The following is a 22,217-nucleotide window of genomic DNA, read 5'->3' as shown; positions in this document are numbered from 1 at the left end:
ATCTCAAGCACCGCTCCGCTGGGCCCTTCATCTCAGGCACCGCTCCGCTGGGCCCCGCCGTCTCAAGCACCGCTCCGCTGGGCCCTTCATCTCAGGCACCGCTCCGCTGGGCCCGCCGTCTCAAGCACCGCTCCGCTGGGCCCTTCATCTCAAGCACCGCTCCGCTGGGCCCTTCATCTCAAGCACCGCTCCGCTGGGCCCTTCATCTCAAGCACCGCTCCGCTGGGCCCCGCCGTCTCAAGCACCGCTCCGCTGGGCCCTTCATCTCAGGCACCGCTCCGCTGGGCCCTTCATCTCAAGCACCGCTCCGCTGGGCCCTTCATCTCAAGCACCGCTCCGCAGGGCCCTTCATCTCAGGCACCGCTCCGCTGGGCCCTTCATCTCAAGCACCGCTCCGCTGGGCCCTTCCTGTCAAGCACCGCTCCGCTGGGCCCTTCATCTCAGGCACCGCTCCGCTGGGCCCCGCCGTCTCATGCACCGCTGGGCCAATGACTGTGCCGGTTCTGTGTCGTGCTAATGTTCACGCCTCACTCAGCCCACCCTGCCTCCTCCATTGCCTGTGGAGACTGTTATCCACTTGATGGACTGTGACTTTGCACTCCCCAGGATATGACAGTGGGCAAGCCACCCACTGTAGAGACTTGAGAGACTGTGGCTTTGCATTCCCCAGGATATGACAGTGGGCAAGCCACCCACTGTAGAGACTTGAGAGACTGTGGCTTTGCACTCCCCAGGATATGACAGTGGGCAAGCCACCCACTGTAGAGACTTGAGAGACTGTGGCTTTGCACTCCCCAGGATTGGACGGTGGGCATGGTGGCCCCTTCTTGGATCTGGCGTCGTGGACTCATGTGGCTGTGGTGCCCCCCATTCCCTTCCCCCTGAAGTGCCTGTAGTTTTGTCATGTGATGCCCCTGCAGTGTTCTCTCCAACGGACTCAGGTCTCGTTTGTGGGCTTTGCCCATGTGTTGATACACTTCGGCCCACGGACATTTGCATTTTCTGTGACTGTGCGGGACTTTCTGCCTCTATTTCTCGGTCACGCAATGTTTACATTAGATAATATTTCCATCATTTTCCTATTTTGCCATGTCTTCAATGAACCTATTTTGTACATAAATGTTGTTTCTCACTTGTATCATATCTTTTCGTTATTCCGGGGGGTTTGGGTGGGGTCACTTTGACTTGGTGCTCTGCATTGGTGTGTAGATAGTTGGGGGGTGGGTGTGATGCGTATGTGTGTGCCCGTAACCCTTCCTCCTCCCCCCCTCCCCTGTGTCGTAGGTGCGGTACTCACCGTTGTCGTCTGCGCCGGAGTTCGTGCTCGTGGTAGATGAGCAGGTAGACGAGAGCGGGTAGGATGTGTAATTCGGGCTCCATGCTGTCCTCCGTCCTCGTGGAGTGTATAGAGGTGAGCGTTTTCCCGTTCGTAGTCTGTTTCCGCCGTGTTTTTATCGGCGGGGCTCCCGCCCCGGATCAGGTGGCGGATTGGTGAGTTGTGATAGGGTGGGCGGTACTTTGTCTGCCGCCTGCCTGTTGGCGGTGACCGCCACGCTGTTTGTCTGTCCCGCCGTGGCGGTCGGAGTGGTAAAGTGGCGGGCTGTGTTGGCGGTTCCCGCCAGGGTCAGAATTCCATTTTTTGAACCGCCAGCCTGTTGGCGGATTGGCCGCCTCTTTATCACCGACCGCCAGGGTCAGAATGACCCCCTAAGTCTTGGATCATCAATGTATGAGTCTGTCACTATGCATTGCTATGCTGACAGTAGAAAATTGCAGGTGTCACTAATGATATAACAAGATGTGAAAAACATCAACTGCAAAAAATAAACCTTAGAAGGAAAAATTGACTAATGGTATTTTGGAAGGAAGTGTAACTCTCCAAGTAGATAAATATTGAGGTTGCATTAAAAGATATCATCCCCTCAAAAATCGAAAGAGTATTCATGGTTGTTCAGAAATAGGTAGGAATCCATGGTAAGCTCCACACCTGAGAATGAGTGACCAACAACTGATTGGTGTCAAAATGGGTCATATATTAGTGGTATTAAAAACAACAATTTAGTAAATTGCGAAAGAAACTGTCATGTTGCTAACCTGTATGGTGTGTTTCCATAGTCCGATCAAGTTGTTCTGAGATGGATAATGAAGGACTCCGAAATAGCATGTGTGGCGCAAGCCATATATGATATAGCTGGTAAGTCGTACAGTGCAGTACACTCACAAATACCATATTGGGTCAAGTGAGGTACGTTTACTTAACCTTAGCTCAACTCTGGATAGCTGTGGCTTCGAGCATTAAGGCTTAGTAAAGGAACAATGTGTAACGCTTTTAACTGCACCAAACAACACAAAAAGAAAGTCACAAGGCAAGAAAGAAACAAGACGCCAATTTGTAAACGTAGAGCTGAATTTTTATAATTCTTTTGAGACCTTAATCATCAAAATCTGCCAGAGGGATTCAAAGATACAGATTTTAGAAATAATAAAGAACTTTTATATCAACCACAAACAGGCATTGGCCAAGATCCAAACTTTACAGAATGACCGCCATAGACAGCAATGGATTGGTCCTGATACCGAGGGATGCAGGGTCAAAGATGCTCAAGGATACTCCTGATGCCGTGTGGTCGATGGGGGTGAAGTCCAGTTGAGTCCTCGGTCCACAAGTGAGTGGGGGTGACTCTGTCCACGGATCTCGGGGTCCCAAAAAGTTATCTATGCAGGGTTCCAAGGGCTGCTGATGCAGACCTTTCGCCTTTGCGACACAATGGTCACAATGCAAATTTTTGCTGGAGGCTGGTTTCCCTCTCGGTTGACAATTTTGGTCACAACCAACAACCACAGTTCCAGCAGACATGTGTGCATCATTTGGCTGTCTCCGAATAGTCCTCTGGACTGCCGGCCTCCGATAGCTGCAGAACGTCTGCAGTGATTACCAGATATGCAACTTGGGCTCTTTCAGCTTTAATGTCCCCAATGCCAAAGCTTACCCTTGGAGTCTCTGCTTCAGACTGGGACTGGGAATCAGCTCTTACCCAAGCCAGGCAGGCAGATCAGGGTCCAAACTCTGCTAGCTCAAAATGCAACAGGTGCAGTCGCTCTGGTGTTGCATACTCTCTTTGTGCACTTCCAACGGGTGCACAGTAGTTTTCTTCTAATCCTCCTTCCAAGTCCAGCAAGTACTGAGGGTAAAAGTGCCAAGGGTGCCATATTTAACACAGAAAAGTGACCTGAGGGGACAATGTGGTCAATAGGCAATGGACTACCAGGTCCCCTCCCACCTAGTGATGACGTTCCTGTGATCTTTGGCATCTGGCTATCCCAGAATGCCACATTCTTGCCCCTTTCAAGATAGCACAATCCTTACCCAGGTGCCAGGAGCAAGATAGCCCACCTTCGAGGTGTGGCTACCTGAGGGCAAAACACCCATGGTAAAATGGAGGCGAGTTTTCACTCTCTGGTCCTGTCTCCATGATGTCTACAGGAACAAAAGGCATCCTATTAAAGGGTGTTGAGTCGGCCGGCCCATCAAAGGCGACTTCCCCTTTGAAGCACGCCTCTTGGCTAACTCCTGAGTGACTATCCTAGCAGAAGAGGTGACACATCGCTGCTGCAGCACTGCCTTGTACCTGAGTCTGGAAGTTGTTCACACATCTTCCCAGGTGGTCAGAAGCATGTCTTTGTGGGTATGCCTTTGCAAGGCCACTGGACAAGAAAAGCACAGAGTGGCAACTTTCTAAAAGTTGCCTACCTTTAATAGTGACACTAATTTCGACCTGGGCATCAGGTTGCATTTAATGTCACAATTAATTTGATATCTTACATGACCCAGTATGGTAATCCCAGTCAAAGGTTAGCAAGGTTGTCATGCCACCCTGTAACTCTGTATTAGCCAATGGGTCTACGAACTGTACTTACAGCAAAAAGACAATTTAGAAGTGTTGCTACCAAGACATATTGTGAAATACATGTCTTACTTAGCAAAATATTGTCCCCTGCCATAGGACTCTATAGATCTTCCATAGGGTGGACTTACATATAATGTTAAGAGATAGGGTGGCTTTGCTATTGGTTTAAATGGCAAAGTCGGACTGACAGTAAAAACACTGCCCTTCCAGTCTACAGTAGCATGCTGGGAGCCATTTTGTAACTTTTCACATGAAGGGAGGCACAAACAGTGCTGCTGCCCTGAGTGGACACTCTGGGCCTGATTACAACTTTGGAGGAGGTGTAAATCCGTCCCAAAAGTGACGGTAAAGTGACGGATATACCAGCAGCCATATTACGAGTCCATTATATCCTATGGAACTCGTAATACGGCTGGTGGTATATCCGTCACATTTGGGACGGATTAACACCTCCTCCAAAGTTGTAATCAGGCCCTCTGTCTTACCTGCCCTGGGTACCATGTACTAGGGACTTCTAAGTAAGCCAGGCCTTGCCAATTCGGTGTTTCTAATTCAAAATGCAATGTGTATAGGGTTAAACACCAGCACTGAGGTCTGGTTAGCAGGCCTCAGTGCACTCTCCGAATCAAGAAACCAGCAGTATCAATCCAAAAATGTGAGGGGTGAATGTGCAAAAAGAGGTATTTCCTTACAGTGCAGAAAAATAGAAAAGGGGCTGAAGCAATAACATGTAAAGGATATGAGTAGCGTCGCCATGTTGGAGAGGGACGGAATAAATATGCTGAAAAAGTACTGACACCATTGTGTGTACACATTACAAGTATTGTCGCCATGTTAGAGAGAGACAAATAATAAATGAAGTAACAGACTATGGCCCTCATTACGACCCAGGCAGATGGCGGTATTTTGGAGAAAAGTACTCCCAACAGGCTGGCGGTACTCCTCCCCAAAATATTACATTGCCTGTTTGGCTCAAGCCAAACCACCAATGTACCAGTCTGTCCGCCAGGGCTGTAACAGCCCCCGAGCGGGAGACTTCAGTTTCCAGCCAGGCGGACCTCACTGTCCCACCTGAGGGATTATGACCCCGCCTACCGCCATGGTTTTCGTGGCTTCCTCACCGCCACGAAAACCTTGACGGTAGGCACTATCAATGACAGGGAATTCTGTCCCTGTCACTGATAGGAGTCTAATGCCAGCCCCCCGCCCCCTCCCCTGAGTCCTCCCCCACCTGCCCACCCCAAGCTCCCCACGACAGACACACACATTCACGTACCATCATACACACCCATACACACACTCATATCCACATGCATCCACACATACTTACATTCATACAAGCGCCCACGCATTCACACAACACAACATACACGCACACTCACGACCATGCATGCACATACGCATTCCACACACCACACACCCGCATGCATGCACACACAAACATACACACACACACAACACCCACTACCCCCTCCCATGTCGGAGCACCCGACTTACCTGTTGTGAGGGGGTCCTCGGGCAGGAGACAGGACAGGGCGCTGCTGCCAGCAACAGCGTCCGCCAGCAGAACACCGCCAGGCCATATCATGTGTCATGATATGGTCTGCGGCGGTCTACTGGCGTGGCACTGCTGCTGGCAGCAGCGCCACCTTACCACCATCCGCCACTACGGCCGCAGCCAGAATTCCGCCATCCTTCTGCCGGAATTCCGGCTACATCATAATATGGCGGATGGCAGGTAGCCGCAGCGACTGTCTTTTGGCGGCCGTCCGCAGCGGTAGGCAGTCTATACCGCCATTGTCATAATGAGGGTCTATGTCTATTAATTAAGGAGCCAGGAACTAGATTGAAACAAAAATGCAATTCCAAAATTATTGCAAATCAGACCAGTAGTGAGTATCATCTCCATGTTGGAGAAGGGCAGAAAAATTATACATAGAAGAAGGACTGGAGCCATTGTATGTAAGCAATATGAGTACCGTCGCCATTTTGGAGAGAGCCAAAAAGTAAATGAAGTAAACTAAGGATGTTGTCACCTAAGAAGTCAAAAAGGGGTTGGGTTGTACACCAATGGAACTGCAATCAAAAGTTAGCCCCTTTCCAAATGCAGGGACTAACCCAAGGGTTGGTCTAATGAGGGATCTACAAGCCTTTAAGTACTATAGTAAGACACGTACCGGGAGTGAGTGAATGAACTTTCGGACACTGCTTCTCAAAACTATGTGGCGCTCATTTGAAGAAACCTCTTACAGAAATAATAGAAGCTTACACCATTGGCCACTGATCATTAGGGAAGAGACAGAAATTAAAAAAAAAAAAATCTTCAAAAATCACAATGGAAAACCAATTGCTATTATTTAATCAAAGACTCTTAGCAGAGCAACTGGCAACAATGTTTCCAAATACAAGACTAGATTGCAACCGTAGATGGCTGATTGGAAGACTGTAGTCGTTTTAAAGCATCCCACTCAGCTTCTATGTTGTCAGGCAATGATCAGACAGAGCTAGCAGAGAAGAATGGGGGAAGAGGATCATTGGAGATCAAGGGGAAGAACTAGGAATTCTACTGTTGTGATGTTTGTCAGCAATTTAAAAAAAAGAAACCAGAGCCATACATGAGCAATCAGGATTATCTATATTGCGTGTCTCTTTAACTTCCAAAGACCCAAGAGGAGAAGATAGATCAGAGAGGAGCCACAGATGAGCCAGGATTGACGACGTATGCATTGGTCTAACTTCCTGAGAGGCAGGAAATGTACTGCATGGTTGACAGATACTGTCCCACCAGGAGAAGCTCCATGCAGTGAACCTGCTATTGATGAGGTGAGAACCTTGCTTAATTGATCAGGAAGCCCATTCTCTGTCCACATGAAATATACTTGTATCAGAGATAGATGTGTTTTGTTCAACTGAAAATGTAACCAGAAACACCTATTAAAATGAGACATCTCATGTTCATGTAGCGATTCAGGTAACTCTTGGCCACCTCATGGCCAGAGATAATTAAAACTATCCGTTGTTGAAGTGGGTGAAGAAGGTACTGAGTGACCATGGCCTCCTCCTATGAAGTTCCTCTCATTGATGAACTGATTTGAGGTCCTCAGATATCTTTCCTAATGAAGAGAGTGGTACATTAACATTTCTCTAGATGCCTCAAACTGCAATCTATCATTATGGCCTAAGGTTCAGGGAGCCCCATTCTAAAAGTGGCTTGTCCCCAGACACACACAAATACAAAGTAACTCCCTTGAGTTACAAAATGTAGACCTCTCTATCTGGCATGTAAAGGAGGGCCCATGCTCAGCTGCAGCAAGGCAATGGCAAACTGCAACCATTGAGTTGCCAAAGTCAGCAATCCGAGCCTCTTCTCAAGCCAAAGAAGAGCAGATCAAACATGAGAATCCATACCATATAACCCCTAGTAGTAGCAGGGCTGCAGAGGCACACAAAAGCCTCAACAAGAGGCCATGAGACAGGAAGCCAATGCACAAATTCTAAAAGACCAGCAACAGGCACACAGGAAGCCCATGCCCAAAACCCCAAACACCAGCCGGAAGCACTTAGGAAGACCAGCCAGAAAAATGAGGGGCACTCACCTGATCTCAAGTGATAGGAACCCTTGAGCGTCACCCAGAGCAGAAACACCCAACCACATGCCCAGCAGGAGCATACGGAGGATTTCCCACTTTCATTCTCCACAGTATTGGTCGATGGCAGAACCCCACTTCTATTGATGGAAACTCACAGTAGTTCAAAGGAGAGCAACCTCAAGCCCAGTCCAGGCCCATCAGGATGCCAGAAAAGGGCCAGCTAAACTCTGGAACCAGCACTACACAGCCCAAAGCCAGCACAGCAGAGAGGCATGGGTATACACATTGTCAACTGAACCCAGGGCACAAGCCTACCAGAGGCCTAAGGAGTGAACACAAAATTGGAACACAACACACAAACTGCTGCCGGAAAGAAGAAAAAGAGAAAATACCCAAACAGTGCAAACTCCCATCCAGATACAGGAAGCACAGGGCGAATGCCTTTCAGGGGAGATAGACAAAGAAAAAGATTCTAGGTAGATGTGGTCCTTTGGATGCACATCGGGAGGGAGAGGAGTCTATAGAGCCTATTCACAAACTGTTTTGTAGGACGTTTAGTAACACTTAGAGGTAGGCAAGCCAACACATTTTACAGAAAGACCCAAACCAGCGCTGAGCCAAGATTCTGCCTCAGCACTTAGAGCCCACACACAAGCCGAGCCCTGAAAATGTAAATCACCCATCAAACATCTCATAAAATATGATAAAGTCTCTCCAAAATTCAAAATGTATTTCTTCAACATGGGGAAGCTTTGACATTGATACGTCACAGTATAGCACTGCACTGTGAAATACTTGTTAAAAATGAAAGTTTTTAAGCATGAAACATTAGTGAACTAAGAGGGTAGACAGTTGTCATGTAAACTCTGTACATGGCCCAGTTTATTGTACAGCAACATTATAGTCTATTAAATCAAACATAATAAGTTTTGGTACGGCTGGTATTCTGAACTCACATATTTGATAGTGCTTTCATATACGATAATGAAGCAAAGATTTTGGTGAAATAAAATATTTACCTGAGATTACGTTATTTAAGTGGGTAAACCACAATTTAACCAGGTTTTCTAGTTTCACTTTGTACAAATCAGCCAGTATATGAATATTTATTTTCATTCCTTATCTTGATTCTTCCTTTTTACCTCTTTCTGCAATTGTTATATAGTGCAAACTTGACCTGAAGGTAGTAGAGCACATTACGGGAGCCCTCAGTTACATTACAGAAGGTCACATCCAGTGTTGATAGGTACAGAAAGATTATGTGATTTGCCCAGAATCACAGGATATTCAGCTGATGCTGAGACTCAAACCTGGTTCCCTAGTTCCAAAGTCAGCAGCTCTGCTGCAACACCACATCCTCAGTAGAGCAAGGGTGCAGGCAGAAGCTATATTTAGGCTTGGCTTGTCATGGGCTCGAAGTTCCAACAGTACCTTGGGCTGAGCCGGAACTAGACTTCAGGCTCAAGCCTGGCATGAGCTTTCAGTGGCTCACCCACCTGTGGTAGTACTACAATAATACAACTCACATACCACACTAAGGCATTCACAAACTTCCAAGCAGAGCTCTCTGCATCCGCCACTCCTATTTGTTCTGTGCAGCGATCTCCACCCTGACTGCAGAGTTATCGGCACATTGATGCATATATTTTTGTTTTAAATGTGAGAGGGACAGGCGGCTGGAAAATAAGGAATACTCACTACTAAATGGGAAAGGTAAGGAGGAGTTAAGGAGGGCTCTAGGGGAACAAAGACCCACCCACAAAAGTATAACAATTGATATTCACAAACTGCACTTCTAAAGGTACTACAGCTGAAAGACGGCCCAAACAGTAGCAAATATACTTCAGCTCAGCCTTGGAGTACATCCATTACCACACATGGTCAACCACTGGTATTGAAAAACACTCCCATTGAAAACAATGAAATCAGCAAATAACTATAAATATACAAGGTAAAGTAAAGGAACTTTTTTGACTTTTGTATTTACAAATTACTGAAAGTGTATGAAATGCTGTGTAACATATATGTTTTTTTTTCATTTCCCAGTCTCTCTATATTTTGAAATACAATCCTGATGAATTTTACAAGCATACATTTTTGTAAGATCATATTATTTTCTTAAAAGCAAATATTTTTGAGTAATAGAACAAGGATGATTATTTTAATTTTTTTATTTGCATTGTTTTTCCTTTAACAGCAAATACCATTGAATTATATAACAAGGTTAAAAAACGTGCAACACTCCTTGTAATGAAACAAATTTTGATCTGAACTCCACCACCCTTCTCTAGCTGAAACACATGTTATGTACAACCAATCACAGCCAGGCTTACCACAAATAAGTGAATTCACACAACAAACAACTATGTTAGAGGCCATGTTTTTTGCTTTGCCCCTCATTTTGGAGATTGATATCTGTGGAGGAGAAAAGAGGGGGTTTACAGGCAAAGGATCAACATCTCTGGGACCTCCAGGGAAGCTGGCATTGCCGGATACCACTTCTCACCTGATGTGATCCTTGACATGGCTGTAATCTGGGAGCAGGAGCTAGATTGACCTACAACCCACTCCCAGACTGTGCCAGCCTACATCAAAATTCTGGCTGCACTGCATTTCATGGTCGTTGGATCTTTCCAAAGGGTCACTTCTGACAATGTGGACATCTCACATGCAAGCCAGCCTCTACACTTGCATCAGGTACTGAGATGTATCAACAGAAGAGTGTACTAGTTTATCACCATGCTACAGATACTGGTGGAAAGAAAAAGAGTGTAAGGGAAGTCTGTGCCTTTGCCATTTCCCTCATGTATTCGGTGCCATTGACTGCACCCATGTGGCACTTCAACTTCCTCACCACACACCATGCCTTTACCGGAACTGACACCGCTGCCACTCCATTAATGTGCAAGCTGTCTGTTATGCCAAGGACTGCTTCATTGATGTGTACTCTGCTTTTCCTGGCAGCACACACAACAGCTACGTCCTATAAAAGTAATCTCTCACAAGTTGCTTGGTTGCTGGGAATTTCAGTGACAGCTGGCTTTTCAGTAAGTGACAACGCCTCACACTGGGGCTACATGTGCATTTTAGGGTTGCATCTCTGACATACTCAATAATCAGTACAACTCAGTACACACATATTACCCTCACATCCACTGCATGGTGATAGGCGTAATGTATTAAATTTATATCATAGCCCCCCATTTTAAATATTTCACATGTCCTTCTTGCTGGTGATAGGGGGTTTGCTCTCTCACCCTATCTCGTCACACCCTACAGACATCCAACCACACTACCTCAACAGAGGTACAATAGGACACACATATGTATAGAAGCCATAATTGAAAGTACTTTTGGGGTACTTAGGTCATGATTCAGATGCATTTACAGTACAAGAGGTTGATGGTGTACTCCCCAGGTTTTGTGTTGAAGACTGTTGACCCTTTCGTGTGTTGCACAACATCACCATGCAATAGAGCTTTCATATAGATCTTCACCCTGATCTACACCCATGTATGATGGGTGGTGTTTCCAAAGTATCTGCAGATCCACCAAGTATAGAGAGAAGAATTATGTTCAATGGATATTGTCTATCTATAAAGGTCATCATGACCACAAATGCTGACACGTCAGAGATACATAGAAGAAAGAAAAAACAAACATCAATAATAGATATTTTACATTTTGATATGCATAAAAGATTGAGATAAATGAGTTCTTCACAGGTTTCATGACAAGATGCAGAAGTTAACCCCATAGGTTCCCAGGCTTACCTGATCTACGGATCGCAGAGGGCCAGGATGTCCCCTGATGTCATTGGTGTTCATATACTCAAGGTGGGTAATGGGGATGGTTGCATTATCAAAGGTGATAGAGGAAAGACACATATACATGAGGAGTAAGTCACTGTAAATCATACATGAAGATAACATTTATTTGGCTTTAATACTCATTTTGAGACCCATAAAGTTTGCTTTCCAGCAAGTTAAGACAAAGCCTAACAGATTACTTATAGTGCTACAATGGCGAGTCTAAGGTCAATTTTCTGAGACAATTCATAACAGCTAAAACAATAGCATTATATATTGAGAATGGTGTGAGGAGGGATGTGTGACAAAAGAGATCTAACTACCCTGTCAGTAATACATAAAGTGGGTAGATCCAAAGGCAAAAGAGTTGACATTCAACTTACCAGTGTCTGCCATCCTTTTTCTGTGAAGTGCCATTTCTGGTTGTGGTGCATTGCTAGGAATGGAAGTTGTAATTGTAGTGGTTGGGACAACAACAAAGGGCTCTAAAAAGGTTCAAATAGGAGGAACCTTGCAGCTTCAATTAAACAAATATGACTAGCAAGAATAACTTACTGTATGGAGGTGGAAAGAACATCTATGAGAGGGAGAGGCTACCTGAGAAAGTTTGTAAAAGTATGGGCAAGCTGGGTTTATCATGGCGTGGATTCCAAGTCTCAGGTTACTCCTGGAATCAAACCTATAGAGTCTATGCATTAATACACAGGCTAAGCAAAGATGGGATTGGCCGAGAGAAGGAGAAATCAAGGGTGTACATGACTGACATCAACAATGAGTGTTGTGTGCTCATGCACTTACCAATCCTACCCCCACTGTACTGATCATTTGTACCACTGATATAGCGTATTGTTTATTGTTATTTGATGATATAAAATAAAAATGACAAATACAGTTTAAAAAATGATAAATACAGTTTAAAATATAAGTATGTATATGTAAACATAGTACTGTAACAACATAAATACCAAGGTTGCATTTAACTACATTTAAAAGCCATTTCAAACCTCATTGTCAAATATGGTGTGAAGATTTTCTCTATAGTGTGTTAGTCAGACTGCAGCCATAAGGACATACTTGTGAGTGGTGCTGGGTTGTTTTGCAAGACCTGCACAGTGTGGTGCCCTGCTGAACTTGCAATGACTTGTGCCCCAGCTGAAGCTACCAATCTTCTCAAAACAGTGGCTATATGAAGAGTATAAAAAATAATTAATTGCATACCATGTTGGATTTTATAAGGCATGTATAAGAGGGTGTTTTAGAGTTGGAGGGGTATACTTGTCATGTGTGTCTAATAATACAGATATGAGCCCCTCTTCCCGTGCCTCAAAGACACCCCAGGGACCCCATCCCCAGAGCGGACTATTCAATGAAGAGCAGGGGGGTGCCTGGCCATCCTTCCTGAGCCTGCTTAGGCCACGGGGTCCCCATCACCAGCACCAAATTTCCTTTTAAAGGAGAGAAGGTCAGGTCTGCATACCCCCCCCACACCCCCCCCCCACCCCCATCTGGATACTGGTCCCCGGGACCTCATCCACCAGGGTGCAATATTTCACAGCATCCCAAGGAGCTCACCCTTGGGACACTGTCGTGCCCTGCCCGGGAGAGGTCGGGCATACCCTACCTGCACTTTTCCAGGCAGGGAACAGAGCTTTGCTCCAGCCAGACGGGAGCAAAGAAAAGGTGCCAGCTTCTACCAGCACCTACTACTGTATTTAGATCTATGGCTGTTCAACCACCTTCCGCATCGACAGAATGTACTCTGTCGTGCTAGCTGTATCTGGCAGCCGGCATGGCCGACTACAATGCTGCCGAGTATTATTCCATCACCATCAGGATGGCACCATTGCACGAACCATATTTAGAAAACACAGTCATTCTGGAGGTGTACCAGCGGCAGTCCCATGACGGCGGGAGTCTGTGCGGGACTGGTTCAGCATTGTAATATGGCTGGAGCAAATATTGCAAGAGGTAGAATGACCTGCGGGGAGCAGTCCATTCCCTGGCCTTCAAGTGTCACCAGGAGGCCCAGAGGACTGGTGGTGGTTCTCCCAGCCCCCTAGTACAACTATTTCCCTGGGAAGAGAAGGGCTTGCAGATCCTACATCCCAAACGCTTGACAGGAATCCCCAGGGGAGTGGAGACAGGTAAGTAACACCTATGTATGTCTCACTAATCACAAATGGAGTCCTTGACTTTAAGTTAGCTGTTCTGAATGGTTCTAGATATCTATTAAAACATATATATGTAAACTTCAGTTTCAAAAATATCTTGTGCTATCCAAATTAGAAGCATCATGGTTGTTTTTCCATATTTAACAATGAACACTATATATTGTCAGATTGTGTGTTGTTCTCCATGGAGAACACCTTATATTTGCCCAGGCCCTTGCTTTATCTCAATGTAGGTTGATGTATGTCAAAAAACAGGTTCTGGTGGTGTGGTCTGGCCACGAACAATGATGGGTCACCTGACTTGGGAGCTCTGTGCAAGGACGAGCTCCAGGCGGAGATGGAGGCAGCGGGGGGTCATGCTGACACATGAGCGTCACTGGGCCTCGCAACTGTTGTAGCACGTCTGCGAACTAGATAGACGGGCCCGGTCCCCTCTCGGGCTGCATTACACCATGGCGACGAGAGGTGAGGTGACTGAGACCTTCCTGCGAAGTGTGCACCGGGCTGGCGTGCTGGCTGAGGCCGGCACAGAGCTCGGGGAAGACGTGCTTTGGACTCAGTGTCCCCCCGCCCTGACTGCACGGTGACTCCACTAGCCTAAATCGGACTGACACCCGAGAGCTTCCCTGATGCCCTGATGGTGCCTACTATGAGGAAGCAACCCTGAGTATAAACATGTAGAGCGGACAGCGGAACTATGCGCACACGAGGCTGCCCCATTGAGGAGGCTCAGTTCCTGCATGTCCATGCCACTGGGCAAGGAGGCAATCGATCCAGAAGAGAGGGGGGGAACACGACTGCGGTAGTGGAGCAGAGGGGGAGAGATACAGAAGCGGAGCCTTCTACCCCCCTTCATCCTCGTATTTTTCAATGCCAGCGTAGGGGGGAGCGCGGAGGGGACCTCCTCTCCCCCCTCCCTGCCCCCTAATACACCCTCAATGCTAGACGCCTGTGACCACCATCATTAGATGCCTTAAGGGGATACCCCCTCATCCACTCAATTTATATCTACGGCGGGGGTGGAGGGGGACACCTGCATCAAGATGCTGGAGTGGGCCCTAAGGAGAGTCAGAAGAGCCCCCTCCCTGACCCCCCATAAACATATTCATTTTTACCTTATGAAGCACTGCATCTGAGGTGGAGATTCTCCCGCCCTCCTCTCTCTCTTTGCTCAGCTGTATCACCACCCTCTCTGTGCCACAATGAAGTGCACCCACGGAGAGAAGGTCACAGAGAACGGGGGTTATCATGGACAGGCATGCACTTTAGCGCAGGGACGGCCGTGAAGCAGGCCCATATCACATTGGATCATTAACTCTGTGCCCCCGTACCCTTTTTCTGATCCTATTTCTTCAAATTTAACACGGACCTCTGATGCCATTACTGTAAAGTCTAGCGAGACGCAGGGCAGAGTGATAAGCTGCTAAGACAACCCCTCCCCTACACTGGTATCCTTGCAGCTAGCTGTGGAGGTATCGGGGCCAGCCCCTCCTCCGCTCCTCCATTCTCCCCCCCCCCAGCAGGGGGGAGGGTTTGGAGGGTTAGGGGTGGGAGTTAGGGGTGGGGGGGAATGGGGCGATGCAGATTGGAGGGGAACAGATTAGAATGGGTTTAACATTAATGGTAGGAAACATAAGCATTCTGGCCCTTTCTTTTGCCCCTCCACAGGGAATGTTCTCATTCTCTAATAACTGACACCGCTGTCGCCGGCTTTCAAACATCACTCTTGTACTCTAGAGTGATGCATGCCTCCACTAAGGGTATGAGCGGCAGGATCCCACCCTGCGCTCGACCACTACGGATTATATCCTGGAATGCAATGGTCCATCCCATTATGTGAAAAGAAAGAAGGTGCTATCCTACTTGCAGTAAAAAAAAGTGGACGTAGCTCTTCTTCAGGAGATGCAGCTCGATGCAGCTGAATCCAGTAAGTTATGGCGCGACTGGGTGGGGAAGGCGATATTTAGTTGCTGTGTGACACCTAGGCCACAGGGCAGCTGAACCCTACGGAGATGTAGAGTGGTGATTTTGATTCGCAAGACACTGCCAGTGACGCTGATCAAAACAAGGTCAGACCCTGAGGGGAGGTATGTTTTCACAAAATTAAAGGTAGGGGACTCCTCACTATGCGTTGGTTCCATATATACACCCAAAGGCCCCAAAAAGCTGTTCTTCCTTCACATTACCTGTCTGCTTATGGAGATAGGCGCCTCCCGTAATGTTATAGGAGGAGACTGGAACTTGGCTCGAGGCGCAGTGCTAGACAGAACAGGGCCCATGGATGTATGTAATAACCAGGACAGAGCCATTCTCAAAGGCATGTCCCTAGATCATGAGTTAGTGGATCATTGGAGACTAATGCATCAAACCAATAAGGAGTACACATTTCTGTCGCAGGTCCATGGGACCCAGTCCCACCTGGATTACTTCCTGGTGTCACAAAGTTTGGAGGCTAAGGTACAGGATTCTCGTATGCTGGAGGGAGGCCTATCGGATAACTCCCCTATACTGTTAATGGTTAATACAGGACTTACCTCACCGGGCCGAAAACCCTGGCACTTTCCTGTACACTATTACCGCACCCTTCGTGGCAAAACACTACTAGTGATGCACCTTACCACGTATATGTGAGATAATAAAGATACGGTCTCCTCTCAAAGGATCCTGTGGGCGGTGGCAAAGGTGACTCTGCGTGGACAGATGATGAGAGATGCAGCACAGTCCAATAAATAATGCTTAGCACTTAGCACGTCAAGTGGAACTAGAGCGTAGTACTGCACGCCTCACCCAACTGTATACAGTCAGCCAACTATACCAAATCGTCACCAATTCGAACAAGCCTGCATGGCCCTTAATGAGCTCCACACTTCCCAGGCTGAACATGCCCTACAATGTATGCAAGAAAGGCACTACAAGCAGGGGGAAAAAGCTTGTCGACTCTTAGCGGCTCAGCTCCGACAGAGAGCAGCAGCTCAGGCCATCGCAGCTATCATATCTGGCAACGGGGAGGTCATTAGCCGGCTGCAGGACATTGTGAATGAGTTTGTGACTTTTTACCAATGTTTATACACCTCGGAGGAGGCAATGAATTTGGAGCGAGTGGACGATGTCCTGGACAGAGCACACCTCCCCTGCTTTTCAACTGAGGGCCAAACCCTACTAGAAGAGGAGATAAGTAAGGCTGAAATAGCACAAACCATCTCTAACCTCCCTTATCATAATCAGTACGACAGGACGAATTTCCTGCAGAATTTTATAAATAGGCAGGTATGGAAGTGGTCGATTCCCAGTATGAGGCCTTCCGGGAGGCAGACCAGGAAGGGACATTAGGTGCAATCTCGAATTAGGCAGTGATCGCAGTACTACCAAAACCCGGGAGAGACTCCCCTCTATTGTGGCAATTATCGACCCATATTACTGCTGAACGGTGATATCAAAATTCTGGCCAGTGTCTTAGTGGCGCGGTTGCGCAAAGTTATCCCATCCTTAATACATCAAAACACAGGTAGGATTTGTCCTAGGATGCACCTTTGGAAATCACCTAAGAACTCTCTCACATACACTATGGGAAGCCAGGGACATGCCAGCTGAGGCTATAGCCTTATCTCTAGATGCAAAAAAAGTGTTTGATCACATAGATTGGGGATATTTCTTTACAACCTTGCGAAAATTGGGACTAGGTGAACAATTCATAGCAGAAATACACCTACTGAACTATAGCCCCTGGGCACGGGTTAATTGTTGGGGAATTCTCTCAGATCCTTTTCCCATTCCCAGGAGAACGACACAGGGCTGCAGTTAGCGTATATGCTCCCTGACACTCTGGACCCACCACAATGGGTCATAACGGGACGCTCTCACACCAGGGAGGACTTAGAGGCAAATTTGGTACTTATACTATGAACGCCCGCTCTTCTACACAGCTCATCAAACCGATGCTGAAAGCAATGTGAGTAGGATGGTGTAGAGCGCATTGGCTCTTAGGAGTAAACCCACTTTTTCATGACGAGCTCCTATTTGGGGAAAGTAAGGCATACGGATCAGAGGACGATCTCTATTTTGGGTGCAATGAAGCGTGGCGGGCATAGACACACTAGACCAAATCATTGAGAATGGAGAGCTGAAACTGTTTGAGCGCCTACAAGGAGACTTTGGCCTCCACCCCAATCAAGCTTGGCGATACCTACAACTCAAATACTGCCTGCATAGCAGTATGGGAGCAACCACATGGGTATTACAATCATACCCATATTGTTTTCTATCTCAAAACATGGGGCCACCTCAAGGTCGTGATGGCGGGTATTTACAATGTCCTCACACAACACCTCTACACACAACACCTCCTTGAAGCTCTACACCTTAAATGGCAACTATGCCCCCAAACGGACCTAGAAGTAGAGAGCTGGGCAGCGACAATGATGACCCTAGATAAAGGCCTCCGAGAAGCCCAACTGAAGTTTTGCCTTTTTAAAATAATTCATGATTGGTATTGGACCCCAATAAAGCTGCAGAGGGTAGGGCTACTCCAAGATGCGGAATGCTGGTGGTGCACGGAAACCAAATGTGAATGTCCATCGGTTCCACCCCTCTAGAATACCTTCTGTGCCACTCTTGCAACTTCGATGACACTAGAGACACCGCTCTCTCCCTCACTTATACTGATCCACGACATGGAACAGCTTCGAGACCTATCTCAGCCACAACAGCGCCTGTTACCTACGGCCCTAGCGACAGCCAAGATATGCGTGCTACGAAATTGGAGATCCCCTGCACCCTCCACCCTGGAAGAATTTATGATAGCAATGTTCCGGACTGCTGCCTTTGAACTCCCCATAAACAATATGCAGGATCAAGCCACCCTTTTTCAGCAAGTGTGGGCACCCTTTCTTACTGACACTCCACAGGGAGTTCATTACTTAACTCCCAGCTTCCCTGTAAACCTCTCACGATTACTGACACAAAACGCACTCACCCCCTCCCCCCATGTACCCATCCCATCCTTTCTCCTATTCCCATCCCCCGACCCCACTAGCACCTTCCTAAGCAGGGCACTGAGTGCCCTTCTTCACCTTTTTTCGTCGTCCCTTCACATCTTACTTTCTCATCTTCTTGCATCCCGCTTACTCACTCTTCTGTCTCCCTACCTCCTCCATCATACAAACATCTTTCCCCGTCTCCTCATCCCCCTTTCCCAAATCCAGCCTTATCTTACCCTAGCCCAGTGTCAACTCGCACAGCTTCCCTGAGTCCTTCCCCCTCTCCCCCTTCCCCTCCAGCCCCCCTTCACCGAAGCACTATCTACAGTAGCTTGCCTCTCCCAACAACCCAGGCATCTTTTCTCTGACCTGCATGAAATCACTTTTGTGGATGATCACACCTTCCTCTTATTCATAACAAACTATTCATATCACCTCAATAATAATATGCTCTGTCTTTTTGTTCCCTGCTTATTAAAGACACACTTCCCTAGATCAAAACCATACTCTACATTTTTCAACCCTACTGTGCACTACACTAAAACGCAATGCCTACTGCTGCAGAGTGAGTTTTATAGTCACTGTTTATACTACTTGCCCAAGGGGTCATGCCTACCACGCCTCCAGCCCAAGTGGGATTGCCCTCCACAGTCTCTCCTCCTACCACAATCGGTGAGCATGTTGTAAGTGTCATTCTAATTGCCTCGGAAGTGTGATTCACTGTCCAATGGTAAACATACTCACTCCTCCCTCCCCTACACAAGCGAATGGACATCCATACGACAAAATACCGTCCCTACTCCTAGCGCTTAAGCAAACCAAGGAGACAAAACCATTATCCCGCCTGATCACCCTCTGATCTGCCAGATGTTGAAAGTGACACAGAAACTCAAAAAGAAGTGCTAAATAAGTCTCTGAATTGTTGAAATGCAATAGGAAAAGGAGTTGCATGAAAACCAAATATCTGTATCCTCTAGAACAGATGCATTGATATGTATAGCATGTGCCTTCATTCCTCACATGAAGGTATGGGCGATTGTGACCCTACTCCTCTTTGTGCAAGAAACCTAGCCCTCTCCTTTTCATTTCTTTCTTCTTCCTTTCCTGTCCCCCACCATCCTTGCTATCCTAACCTGTCCGACTTAGCTGTTGAGATACAAATGTTCTTTATATGACAGCCACAGAAACAATGAGGCAAAATGTTCAATGTACTTGTATATTTTAGCATTTTCTCAATAAAAAATTACAACACAAAAAAGCAGGTTCCAAAATCCATCCATGTGCACCTGAAGGTAAAGAGCTTGTGTTATCTCAACACATTCACATTATACACATATGTGTGTACATATCGTAAATGTGTGTTCATTTTCGCAGTATTAATTTATATAGGTATGGGTTACTCACTTTTTCACACGTACTGGCAATAGTGTTTACAAATGACTACAATTACCATGATGCCCTGCTTTTGTCTCTGCAAAACAATAGTGCAATGTGATGTAGCTCAGCATCCCTTTTCTTCCACATATGCACAAAATTCAAAGCTTTAAGTAGTTGTCATTCACATTTCATGGTATGTATGAACATTTCACATGCTGTGTTGATCCAGTATGTTGTCACCTTATTGTCACGAAATGTAATTGATCTACGTGCTTGCATAAATTATAGTTTGTGGATTCAAAGGTTTCCAAACCTGTTCTGAGGCAAGCTGATTATAAGTAGTATTGATACACAATTTACTTTGCAGTGTTCATATGATGCCCAGTGCCATTTAGTCCAAGATGTTGTGCCATGGTTTGTTTTTTAGGCTGCTAGGCCTTGAAATGGCTCAGCTCTCGAACCTCCTCTCTACTGTGTTGCGTTGCATGTTTGGTACATGAAAAGCACACTTTCTAAAGTACATTTTAAATTTCAGGACATCTCTCCATCATTGTTATTGAAGTTTGCATCTGTGTACATTAACCTGCACGAGTAAAAAGTTAAATATCACACAAAGGCCTAAACATTCCATTAGACATCATATATTTTTAGGTTGCTTCATTTATAGCTGAAGAAACATTTGAGGTACAAGAAAGACCTTCAATGTCATTTTTTGTATTCCATATTAGCTCCAACACCCAAGACCAGTGGTCCTCTATCTGCAACCGAAGACACCTCCACTCCAGGCCAGGATCAAGCCTTCAGTGAGGACACCACTCCTGAAAGTCCGGCTGATGAGGGAATGCCTGGTCCATTTGTTCTGTCTGGGCAGAGAGCCCCCGTGAGTCACACTCAGCCCACACCTACACATCCCACCCCAGTTGCTACAGCAACTCAGCTTCTGGATACCTCCACTTCCTGTGTCCAGAGGAACACAACTCCCATCTTGAGTCATCTCAGTCCTGGCTACTGTTGAGCAGCCACCAACACCTCCACGTGTGCCAGGACCCAGTGTGATGGGACACACTGCCTCATGGGCGCAGAGTGCTGGGGGGTAGGAGGCATGGGAGGGAATCAGTGGGCCAGCAAAATTAGGCCACTGGCATCATTGTCACCCAGACCACCATTGACAGAGTCTTGGAAGCACTACAACAGTCCGAAGATGTGATGGGCCAGGCCCTAACAGAGATCCGGGACCTTAAGCAGGTGCAGAGGGAGCACACTGTTGAGCTAAAGAATCACAACTCCAATGTGTGCTCCTTGATTGGTGTGATGTTTGACATTCATCATCATATGTGCAGGGCTTTTCCTGTACTTAACCCTGTGTGGTTCTTCAACATCAGGACAAAATATGCCTTCCTTAGCCACACACAGGTAGGCCCTGCCACAACAGGAAACTGCTTCACCCACCCCTGTCCCTGTACATGTGACTCCCCTTCCAGTCCACCCCCACCCCCAGAGAGGGGAAATTTAGCCAGACCAGCAGGAGAGGATGGCAAGACATCCACCACCACCTCAAAGAGATGCCAGACCTAATGTCCTCCAGTGTGTGCAATCTATTGCACTCATTTGTTTCAAAATAAATGCAGATAAAACAAAGTCGAAGACTGGTGTAGTATTTATTGTGGTAATTCCTTTTCTATCTCTTCCATACACCATAGTTTGTTAAAGATGTCAAACAATATGATTCAAAAACAAATAATAGATACCAACTTGGTTATGTGTTTCCCATTTATAAAAAACATGGAAAAAGAAACAATGAAGTCACAATGTATTGGTGTCATACATTTGTAGGCAACACGTTTTTGACAATATCAAAGATGATTTTCACAAATCATGCATAACCTAAACATTCTGTGCCTTTTAGAAGCTGACACTCCAGAACCTTGGCATAATGGAAAAAAGGGAATATTTAAAAAAAAAAAAAAATTAAATAGGCAAACTATTATTGATTCTTCACCTCAGCTGGATCCATAATCCTACCCTCACAATAGAAATCCTACATCAATAACACCAATAGTCTCCATCATGGCGGCAACAAAAAATGAGGCCACATGACCATTTCAGGACACTGTGGCAGTATCTGGTGCAGTGCCACAACCATTATTCAGTGGTGTGCTACAAAAAGTTCCTTCGCCTATGAGGAGATACAGCTTCCTACACTTAACACAAAATGAAGATTTAGCCAGTGTGAAGTGAGACCAGTATGCTATGGCTTGAGATATACATGTGGTCACAACAAGCTAAGCAGCGCATATTGCCTTGGTGGCAACATCCAACAGAAAACAGATCTGATACAATCGTAAGAACTTCCATTTAATCACAGTGCAAGTTGTCTCTGTACAAG

The 22,217-nt window shown here is 46.4% G+C and overlaps 1 long non-coding RNA gene across 1 annotated transcript in view; it reads left to right on the top strand.

Moving 5' to 3' along the window:
- LOC138249080 (uncharacterized) overlaps window positions 1–21,454 on the top strand; it is a 102,931-nt gene extending 81,477 nt beyond the window's left edge. Inside the window, exon 3 of the long non-coding RNA XR_011194703.1 lies at window positions 20,560–21,454. This is a non-coding gene — a long non-coding RNA (uncharacterized lncRNA). The remainder of the gene's footprint in view (window positions 1–20,559) is intronic.
- The last annotated feature ends 763 nt before the right edge of the window (window positions 21,455–22,217 follow it).

Source organism: Pleurodeles waltl, chromosome 8, assembly GCF_031143425.1.
Source record: "Pleurodeles waltl isolate 20211129_DDA chromosome 8, aPleWal1.hap1.20221129, whole genome shotgun sequence".
NCBI lineage: Eukaryota > Metazoa > Chordata > Amphibia > Caudata > Salamandridae > Pleurodeles > Pleurodeles waltl.
Note: the sequence above shows the minus strand (reverse complement) of the source record. Positions and strands in the feature narration are given on the sequence as shown.